The following is a 10,347-nucleotide window of genomic DNA, read 5'->3' as shown; positions in this document are numbered from 1 at the left end:
CACGCGTCCGCGATTAGGGGTCAGTGCCACCTGCTGAACAAACTGCATTCTTAGGGGGAACCACCCCGCCCCCAGTCCTAAAAACATTTACTTATTTTAAAAGCCTCACTGTGGGCACTCTGCCCCCCCAGTTTAATTACCTGAGACCCGAGACCGCGTCCCTGCTAGTCGATTAAACCAAATCCCCTACACTACCTATTGGCTGTCTGACCTCAACCCACCTTTAAACCTTTTAAACCGTATTGAGTAAACACATAACATAACCTCTTAACTCAAAAGTTCACTTCAAATATTCCCCCTTAAGTTTTAACACTAATTACCCCAAAATCACCCCGGACAGAACAGAAGCTCCACTGAGTGAACATTTAATTTAGCTTGATTTCCAATTCAGCACCTTTGGAGATCCAACAACAGGCGGTGCTTACCTCTCATATTTCGGGGCCCATCACTCAGTGGACCTCCCGGCCGTCCGTCTGACACCACTAGACCGTCAGCCAAGGTCCATTAGACTCCCCTCAAACCGGTGTTTCGGCACCAAAATGTCAAGGTTCGAATTTGAGGAAGAGACAAACGACTGCATGGTCCCTCAGTAGATGTCAGAATAGTGATTTTATTATACATATGTACATATGGGGAAGATGAGCGTCACAAGTCTTCACGAGCCAATCTCCCCCAGAACAGTCTCTTCACAAGGTTTTTATTGCAATGATGACGTCAAATCACATGATAAGTATATCAGTCAGTTCTCCCTTCTATGTCCTTCTATGGCTAAGAACAACATGTTCCAGATGTTTCTACTCCTCTGTATTCTGGGAACATAACCAATAGTGTGTATCTAAGTGTGCAGTTTTGTGATATTGTGAGTTCAGGCCAACCAAAGTTGAGTGTCCTCATATGACGTTACTGCGGCCTGACTGGACCCCCAGCTAACCTGGTGCTTTACTAACTGATAGAGTATTGTATCTAGAATTCTATTGTAGCAGATTTACTAAATGATAAGTGATACATGATAATATTGATGATAAGGTGATGCGGACTAATGAAGTAATAATGAAATAATAACAGTGCTTTATGAATGATATATAGTGACAGTAAAATAAGATGTTTTCCTCAATAGTGGCGTACTGTTCTACGTCTTAACAAAAGGGGAACAAAGGTGTTTAAGTTCACGTAGGATGATTTGTTTTAATTTTCACATGGTCTTCCTGAGGTGACGCGAATTGAAACTTGCATTTTTTTTTGCGGGGGGCGGGGAATATGCTGGAAAAGCTTGAAAAGGGACCTTGAAAGTGGTTAAAAAGTGCTTGAAATTGACCCTGACAAAGGCGTATGAACTCTGTCAGCTGTTTGGAGTTTCCATTTTCTAAACTTCTACATTCTGAACCTTCTTCAGCTCTGAACAGATGATGAAACACTGAATGATTTCAAGCTCACACTTTGTCTAATAAACTTACATCTTTCATTCTTTATACAGATTGAGGGGCTGTGGTTTGTCAGAGATCAGCTGTGATTATCTTGCAGCAGCACTGAAGTCCAACCCCTCCCATCTGAGACAGCTGGACCTGAGCTGGAACAACAACAAGCTGCAGGATTCAGGAGTGAAGCATCTGTGTGGTTTTCTGGAGAGTCCAGGATGTGGACTTGAAACTCTGAGGTCAGTCAGCATGTTTTAGTTGTGCTGAGATGAATATGATGTGAAAGTTGTGCTGACACTAAGCTGCAGACATCAGGCTGATCCACACTGAGGATCTTCATGGTAAAGTCTGTTTTCTACTTCTCTAGTTTAGTTTAGTTTAGTTTAGTCCATTGACTGCAGCAGAACAATGTTCACATTTCAAACCTTCAAAGAAGAAGAAAAATCCTCCACTGGATAATTCACTGTGAAACTCTCAAACTCTTCATTCCACCTTAAAGTCCTTTATTTATTGTGCATAAATAGTGAATTGTCCTGACACAATATTGCGTTTCGCTTCTGTTATTACCATGGTACATTGACAAAAACATATACTTTTACTCACAGGATAAAACAGTTGTTTTGTATCACTAATTGTCCAGTACGATTACAGCATACAATATTATTGTCACCATTACATTTCTGTAATGCTACCAGAAATTATTTCCACTACTAATTAATTACCGTTGAGCTCAAAGGTTATATTAATAAACGGTTAACAATGTGTATTTATGACGACGATTTGTGAGACTGGTAAACTTACCTTTGTTCGTACGATGGTCTTTCGTTCAACACGGTGCATTTCAAGGTCCTGTACCCATCCGTCGGTAAACTGTACCTGGGCTTGTTGCAGTGACCTGAAGTTACTAAAAACTTCATGAGTGTATGCACTCACTCCAAGAACCGTATAATTATAAATCTGAGCGTGGTGAAAGTTGGGCAGCACGCTAACGTATTTTGTCCACTCTGTGTGGTCTGACCCTTTCACTCCTTTGATTTTTTCCTCGTATCTTTTCTTTGGCTTTTCATCAAGTCTGTCTTTGTACGGACCGGCATTGTTCTCCTTTTGTTTTTGTACATTCCTTTTTTTGGGAATACAAGAAGCTATTGGAACCGGAGAATGAACGTTTTGCGGTGCTGCAAATGCTTGCATTTGATGCGGTACATGGATTGTTTTGCCACGTGTTCCCGGCATGCAATGCGTGAAAATCACGTGATTGCTAAACAAGGGGGAGGGTGAATCCGGCCTCCTCGGCTGTAATTGGTCCAGCCCAGAGTCGATCATGACCAACTGGCCAATCCAACACCTTTCGTTATATATACCCTTCCTAAAAAAAAAATCCATCGGCCCATAAAAACAAAAAATCACCAGCGGCCCACCGGGCAAATGCCCGGTATGCCCGATGGCCAGTCCAGCTATGCTTTTGGCCACTAACAATTTAGGGGATGGTTTTTTTAGGGGAATTTTTATGAACAAACCCAGAGCGTTAAAAAAAAACCCCACTTAAAACCATTTTTATTTCTCAGCAGCATCAATAGCAACAAAAACGCAATTTAGCTTTCGCTGTTGTTACGGTTCGGCGTTGGGGTGTAACAGCTGTCAAAGTCGATTTAACTGAAGTTACGTGTTTCCGGTTACTGTGGAGCTCCACAGTGGCTGCAGCCAGTGTGGAATGTTGTGGCGCAGTTGATCGTCTCGAAGTTAAGGTAACGTTAGCAGTCTGTACTGTTTTCCTGGCTGACATCAGCTGTGTGCAGCTTAGTTTCAGCATAAATCTGCTTCGTTTTATATGAGATCAGAGTCTGGGAACGAGACAGAAACAGTTGATGATCAGCAGCTGAACTCGATGTTACTGTGGATCCACTGACTGATGTCTGTAGGCAGCTTCTCCTGCCTCCATCAGTCTGTGGCTGTATGGGCTCAAATTGTGGTCATAAATATTTTGTACTTGTAAATCAGGATTTGTAGGTGGAAAAAAGATTTGTGTGTGGACTTAGCCAAGGAATACGTGTGAAACTCTGCACTCAAATTTCAAGTTACAAGTACGACCCTATTTTTCTTCCTTTCATCTGATTGGCCAGTGTCATTTCAATCACAAATTTAACAATCCAATCAGAGAACAGGTGGGTTTGGCTATTGGAGGAGTGCTTTATGAAGCTTCAGGTCCTTGAAGGGAATAAATGCCCCTTTTCATGCCAGCCCAGAGTTTTCCTTCATCACTAGGAAGGAAAACAGTCTGTGGTGGTCCGAGTTTGGTGATTTTTGTGTCACAGGTTTACGTGCTTAGTTAGTTAGAAGCATTAGCAGCACATGCTGCGTCTGATGTGAAAGGACCTTTATGCTGCGCACTGTGACTCACAGCAATGGTCCCTGGTCAGCCCTGACTTTGTGTTAAACTAATCCTAAAGTCATAATGGTAATTCTAACTAGGGCTGGGTCTCGTCACTGATTTCTAGAATCGATTCAATTCCGATTCACAAGGTCCTAAATCGATTCGATTTAATTCGATTCGATTCAATTTAAATCTGGGAAATTTTGACAGTCAGAAATATAATTCAGATCAGTACATTTACATATTTTTGTATCAATAAAAAGGAAGCTGACACACGCAAGACTTTATCCAAGATGTGAGCATCACAGCAGATTCCTTTGTGTCAAAATAGCTGAAGATAAAACACAGAAAAACATGAAGGTGATTTTCCTGGCCTGGGATTTTATAAAAAATATTCTGCAGTACATCAAAAACGAAAGAAAACCATTAATTAATGAACATTACCTCTGACATTACAGCGGTTTTATTAGAGACATGGCTAAGCGTTTTGCATTTTGAATAATTTTAAAAAGTTTAAATTTGTTCAGTATTGAACAGCAGAAATTAGGTTTTCTTTTCGGAAGAATGTAAAAGGGGAAAAAACAGCGGCCGACAGCGCTGTAAACAACGGTAGACTTGTGCATAACAAGCAAGCGAATAATGAAGAAAGGGAAACTGTTCGAGAGAGAGAGGGGGGGAGGGAGAGAGAGGGGGAGGGAGAGAGGGAGAGAGAGAGAGAGCTGCGCATCGCAATGGAAGCAAAACAGTAAAAGAGTAAATTCATGATGATGTTTATGTGAAGCGTTTGGATCTTCTTTTGCTGTTGGTTCGGTCAATATTGTTTGGAGAGAGATCAAACTAACAGCTTTAGAATCAGCGCATAAAGGGCGTGAAAACAAAGCGCCGACCCGGATCAGCGAGCTGTCGGCTTTCAGCCCCGACTGTGAGAAAGGCGACATCTAACTGATTCTGATCCGCGGGTCGCGCTGTGTGTTTAAGTCTATGTGTAGTAGAAAGTAGAAAATATTTATGACCACAATTTTAGCCCATAGGTGGATGTTGTTTAACTGCTGACAGTGAGACAGGGCTGTCCTAAGAGTCGCTGCCAACACTTCATCTATAAAATGGATTTCTCTGCTCGTTCGCTATAGTCTGCTGTCGTATTTGTATGCAGGTTATTTTCAGTTTAACTGCTGATGTTCATTCGTGTATTGTAGGTGAATGCGTTGATGATTGATCATAAATTAGTAAACTGGCCGTTTTTGCTCAATAATTCCTGTTTCATGTTCAAACCGTCAGACAGAAACTCTGCGTTTGTTTTTATGTTCTTCAGCCTGTTGTTCTTGAGGTCATCTGTGATGCGTTCAATGACCCTCCACATGCTCTGAGGCTCATTTGAAGAGAAACAGAACTTCATCTTTAGAGCATAAGTGGGTTTTTGCCCTCTTTATGCCCGCAGTTAGGCTCTGTTTATTGTAGTATAACACTCATAGGACACAGTGACCCGCTGCACACACACTGCACACACACTGCACACACACTGCACACACACTGCACACACACTGCGCACACACACTGCACACAATGACAGCTGCAGAGTTTGTGTCTGATGTATTAAGTATGAAACACTGTTGGGCTAAAATCTGGTCAGAATGAATCCAGGTGCAGGTGTGTCAGTTTAGGACCACTGGACTAACATCCAAGTGCTCACAATATAAAGTGTATTCTGTAGTAACATCCTGGTGTTGCAGCAACAGTCCCACATGGAAACGTCAACACTCAAAATCTCTTTTTGTCAACAATAAAATGACAGCAGACCAATTTGAACAAAGTTGGTAAAAAGCTTCAGAAATGAGTAAAATATTAAAAAGTGTCTTGATGCTCAATCATCCAGGTAAGGGTTAGGTTAGTAATGCTGTGATTGCAGACATTCCCCAACTCTCTGTGAATGGGACTCATGACCATTGATCAGTGGTTGTTGATCAATGGTCATGACCTCCCAGCCGTTGTGCAAATGTCCTGTTTATAAGGTTGGAAACCTGCAGTCAGCTGAGACTGAAGGAGTCACCTGGATGAGTCATGAAACGTTTCTCCCACTGAAAACATCCAGATGAACAGAATCAACTTTTGGGGATTAAAACGTGTCTGAATTAATCAGTGGGTGCTGAGTGGGTCAGTCAGTGTGTCGCTGGGCTGATTTGTGTTTCCTCTGCAGGTGAAGGTAGAAAGTGTGTGTGAGCTGATGTGAATTGAGCAGCATGGATCAGTGTGAGGACAGAGAGGAGGGAGTCCCTCCCTCTAAAAGCACTCTGTGTGGGGAACATGAGAGCCAGACCAAAGCTCAGAGGTGAGATGACCATCTCTAACTGTCCATGACTCTTCTCCATGTCACAGCTCAGCACTCACATCACTGCTCCATCATTATTCACAGGAACCCGCCTGGACCTCCACCCAGAAGTGTGTCCTCTAAGAGCAAACGGGTGAAGCATTTATTTCATAATTTAGGGCAAAAAAAGTCAGCTGACGAAAAGTAAGTTCATGTCAGTATTAAAATGTTTGAAATTTTAATCAGCTTTTTACTATTTAACGATTTAAATAATATACTATTTACATAGTTTATACTTTTTATGTAATGTATTGGACACATTGGATGTGACACATGTTCACTTACTTTTAGCGTCAATCAGAAACCATCCAGCTCTGTGTCCCTAAAGAGTGACCGGTCCAATCGTCGAGGCATTGATTTTAAATCCCAGCCTGTGTCTGCTGCAGAGAGGTGAGCTGTTAGTAACAAGAACTCTCTGATTTAAATGATTTTGATGTTTCCTGGTTTCTAAAATGCATCTCTGTAGCAGAGCAGTGTCTCCAAGGACACACAGGCTCAGCTGTAACTGTCAGTTTATCTGTTTTAAGACATATTTGGACTCAATTGGCTGTTTTTAACTATGTATTTTAATCAGAGGTGTAAATCTAGACCTCACACATCTGGATCCTAAACTATGATAGAAACAGCTGCTAGCAGTGGGTAGTTTGACTTTGATACGCTGCTCTAGAAAGCAAACAAAGGTTTGTGCAGCTCCTCTTCAGAAAAGTGTTCAGAGAGCAGCTGCTGTATTAGACAAAGGCTCGTCGTGTGGGAGCCCAGATGTGTGTAACAGCTGGATGAAGGAGAACCATCACAGTCGCGTCTCCATCCCGCCTTTATTAATGAACTTCCTGTTGCTTGCAGATGACAGGAACACAAAGTGTTTGTGCCACGTGATGCTGCAGGATTTGTTAACGTGTCCATGATGGTAACATCTCCTCGTCTAACTGCAAACACATGAGCGCTCCTAACGGCAGCTATCACAGCCACACAGGCAGACTGTGTCTCACTGTTGCATTCAGGGACATTTGTTTTCCTGTAAAAAGCTGAACTCTAATCTAAGAGGACTGTTGCTGACAGGAAACAGCTGCATTATCTGCAGTCTGTGTGATCACAGCTGCTTCAATCACTTTATCAGAGAATTGATCATTGAATAAAACATGTTTGTGTCTGCAGAGGTCAGAGGTCACAGTCTGCAGGATCCAGCTGTCAGTCGGTGAGGAGTGACTGGTCCAAACATCACACTCCAGAGTTCAGTGCTGAACCTGGACCAACGAGGTTAGAGACCTGTGATGACTCCTTTACATGTTTGTGTTTTCCTGGATAAATATGACCAAGGATTCATTAAAAAGATAAAAATCTTAGACTTTGTCCTGTAGCGCTGTGTGGCAGGCAGGATTGGACCCAAACACAACAGGATGAAGTCAAAGAGGCAGCTTTATTTCAGCTGTGAACATGCAAACAGCAGAAATAAGGAAACATAACTGTAGGTTTGCAGTGAATGAAGCCTCAGCTCGACGCTCCACTTTGTCCCTCTTTTCCTTCTCCAAACAGCCACATCAGGAGTCTCTGATGGAGTTTTAAAATATTTAATTACAAATGTCCAAAGATGGGTTCAGGATACCTGAATCCACAGTTATTAAAGCTAAAATAGTTCACAGGGTTTGGACTTTGTTAGGTGACGAGAGAACATCAAAGTGTTTTTTATCTTTAAACAGTATTTTTATCACTTCAGTTGCTCTCACAGCCCTGTTTGTTATTTTAGTAAGTAAGTAAGTAAAGTTTATTTATTAAGCGCTTTTCATAGACAGGTAGTCACAAAGTGCTGCACACAGAGATTAAAATAAACAGTACGATAAATAGCAAAATGCACAATATACACAATATAGAGTTTAAATGTAAATGAAAAATATAAAAATGTAAACAGCATTGGTCAACAGAAAGCTTGTTTAAACAGTAAAGTTTTTAACTGTTTTTTAAAGGATTCCACAGAGTCAACCAAACGTAGTTGTAGAGGTCGACTGTTCCACAGCCTTGGTGCCACAGACTGAAAGGCTCCGCCCCCTTTTGTCTTCAGACGTGTTCTGGGAGCAACCAACAAACTCTGAGTCTGTGAGCGGAGACAGCGAGCAGCAGTGTATTTAGTGAGAAGCTTGGATAAATAATCTGGGGCCATTTAGTGCTCTGTACGTTAAAACAATCATTTAAAACGAATTCTAAAATCTATTGGGAGCCAATGTAAAGAACATAAAATAGGAGTGATGTGAGCTCGCTGGGTAGAGCGAGTTAGTAGTCTGGCTGCTGCGTTTTGTACAGCTTGGAGGCGAGAAAGAGATGATTTATCCAAGCTGGTAAACAGAGAATTACAATAATCTAAACGCGATGACACAAATGCATGGACAGTTTTTTCCAGTTCAGCTAAGGAGACCATATGTCGCAGTTTAGAAATATTCCTTAAATGAAAGAAACAGGAACGAGACAGAGACTTTACATGTGAGTCAAGGCCCAAAGAAGAGTCAAATATTATTCCAAGATTTCGAATATTTGGCTCAGCAGAAGAACAGAAAGGGGCAACAACTTGACTGATTTTAGAATATAGATCAGGAGGAGCTATGATCATGGTCTCTGTCTTGTTCTAACAAGGTAATTGTTAGAAAGCCAGTCAGAGATTTGAGTTAAAGCCTGGACTAGGGTGGACAGCCTATCCAGCTGATGAGGCTTAACCAGAGCTCTTATGTTTCACTCAGTGCTCCCACCAAACACCTTGGAGGACACATTAGTGTGATTTAGATTTCATTGCTGTAAACACCAGTCACACAAGCTAACCCATGGAGGCAGCAGCAGGCTTTGTGTTTGGTAAAGTCTGCTGGCTTAAACTAAGAGAGTTTAGTTTGTTAGCACAAAGAGCTGTCAGCTAAAGCCCCGAATGCACTTTGAATACAGACGAACTGAGAAAAACACTTTAAATACAGCAAACAGTCAAACTGACAACAAGTTTTTCTGCTGATCATCCACAGCAGTACGTTTAGCATTCATGCTAGCAGCAGGCTATGACTGTTAGGGTTGCCAACCGTCCCTTAAAAAACGGAATCGTCCCGTATTTAGAAACAAAAGTACACGTCCCGTATTGAGCTAATAAGGGACGCACTTTGTCCCGTAATACAGTGAGAATCAAAAGTAGTCTATAAATGTTAATGGAATTAACGCTTTGTTGGAAAACATAATTCCCAGCCCCTCTCCTGCTTTGTGACCAATGAGCTGACAGCACACTTATGACAATTCGAGTATGACAATTCAGATTACCGCTCATCTCATTGGTCGAGGAAAGGTCGCTTGCGGAGAAAATACCGGAAGACAACAGATGACCACAACAAGAAGCATGGCCAACAGGGAAACAAACGCCGACACTGCGGTGCAAGTCTCAGACGACAGTACACCTAAAGCTGGGCAGACACTGTGCGAATTTTTTCAGTCACGTTATTCAGCTCCTGCTCAAACTGCACGATTGACTCGCAGGGTTAGAAGTTGGTAGGTCACGATGCAGGTCTCACACTATACCGCCCGATGCTCTGATGCGACCTGAGTGCTCACACTGTGCCTCCATAACATGAAGGTTATAACAGAAAATCTGTCTCTCTCTCTGTCTTTCACTCACACAGACACACCACCACCATCAACTTTGCTAAATTGCTAATGAAAAACACTGATCAGGCAGCTGTGATTGAGCAGCGATGTAAATCCAACTATTTTCACGGTTGTTGTGGTCGTGATAATTTTGTGGGGCCACATCGAAAAGGCTCGGATGAGCTTTCCAAAGTTCTACAAGTTGTGCCTCCATCGCTTGTGTCCAGATCACACGCTGCACAGCCGTGCTGCTCCGTCTTTTTCACCGACGTTTACGTGTTTGCGCGTGAGCAGTGTGAGCGGCTCACGAGCGATTGATGATCGGGAGCTGCTCGAGGTGTTAATCGCTTCTCGTTACCCCACGTATACTACACGATGCACGATGAAGGCCAAAATCGGGCCGATCACCAAATTGGTCGCACGACTCAAAAATCGTCTCAAAATGGGCCAGAAATCGCACAGTGTGAGCCCAGCATTAGAGCAGCAATGTTTGTTTCCCTCAGAGAAAGAAAAAAAGGCTGCAAAAGTACAGGGAGGAATGGGAAAAGGGAAACACCTGGCTGGAAAAGTGCACCATAACACCTATAAAGCGC

This window comes from Maylandia zebra, linkage group LG3 (assembly GCF_041146795.1).
Source record: "Maylandia zebra isolate NMK-2024a linkage group LG3, Mzebra_GT3a, whole genome shotgun sequence".
NCBI classification, from domain to species: domain Eukaryota; kingdom Metazoa; phylum Chordata; class Actinopteri; order Cichliformes; family Cichlidae; genus Maylandia; species Maylandia zebra.
Note: the sequence above shows the minus strand (reverse complement) of the source record.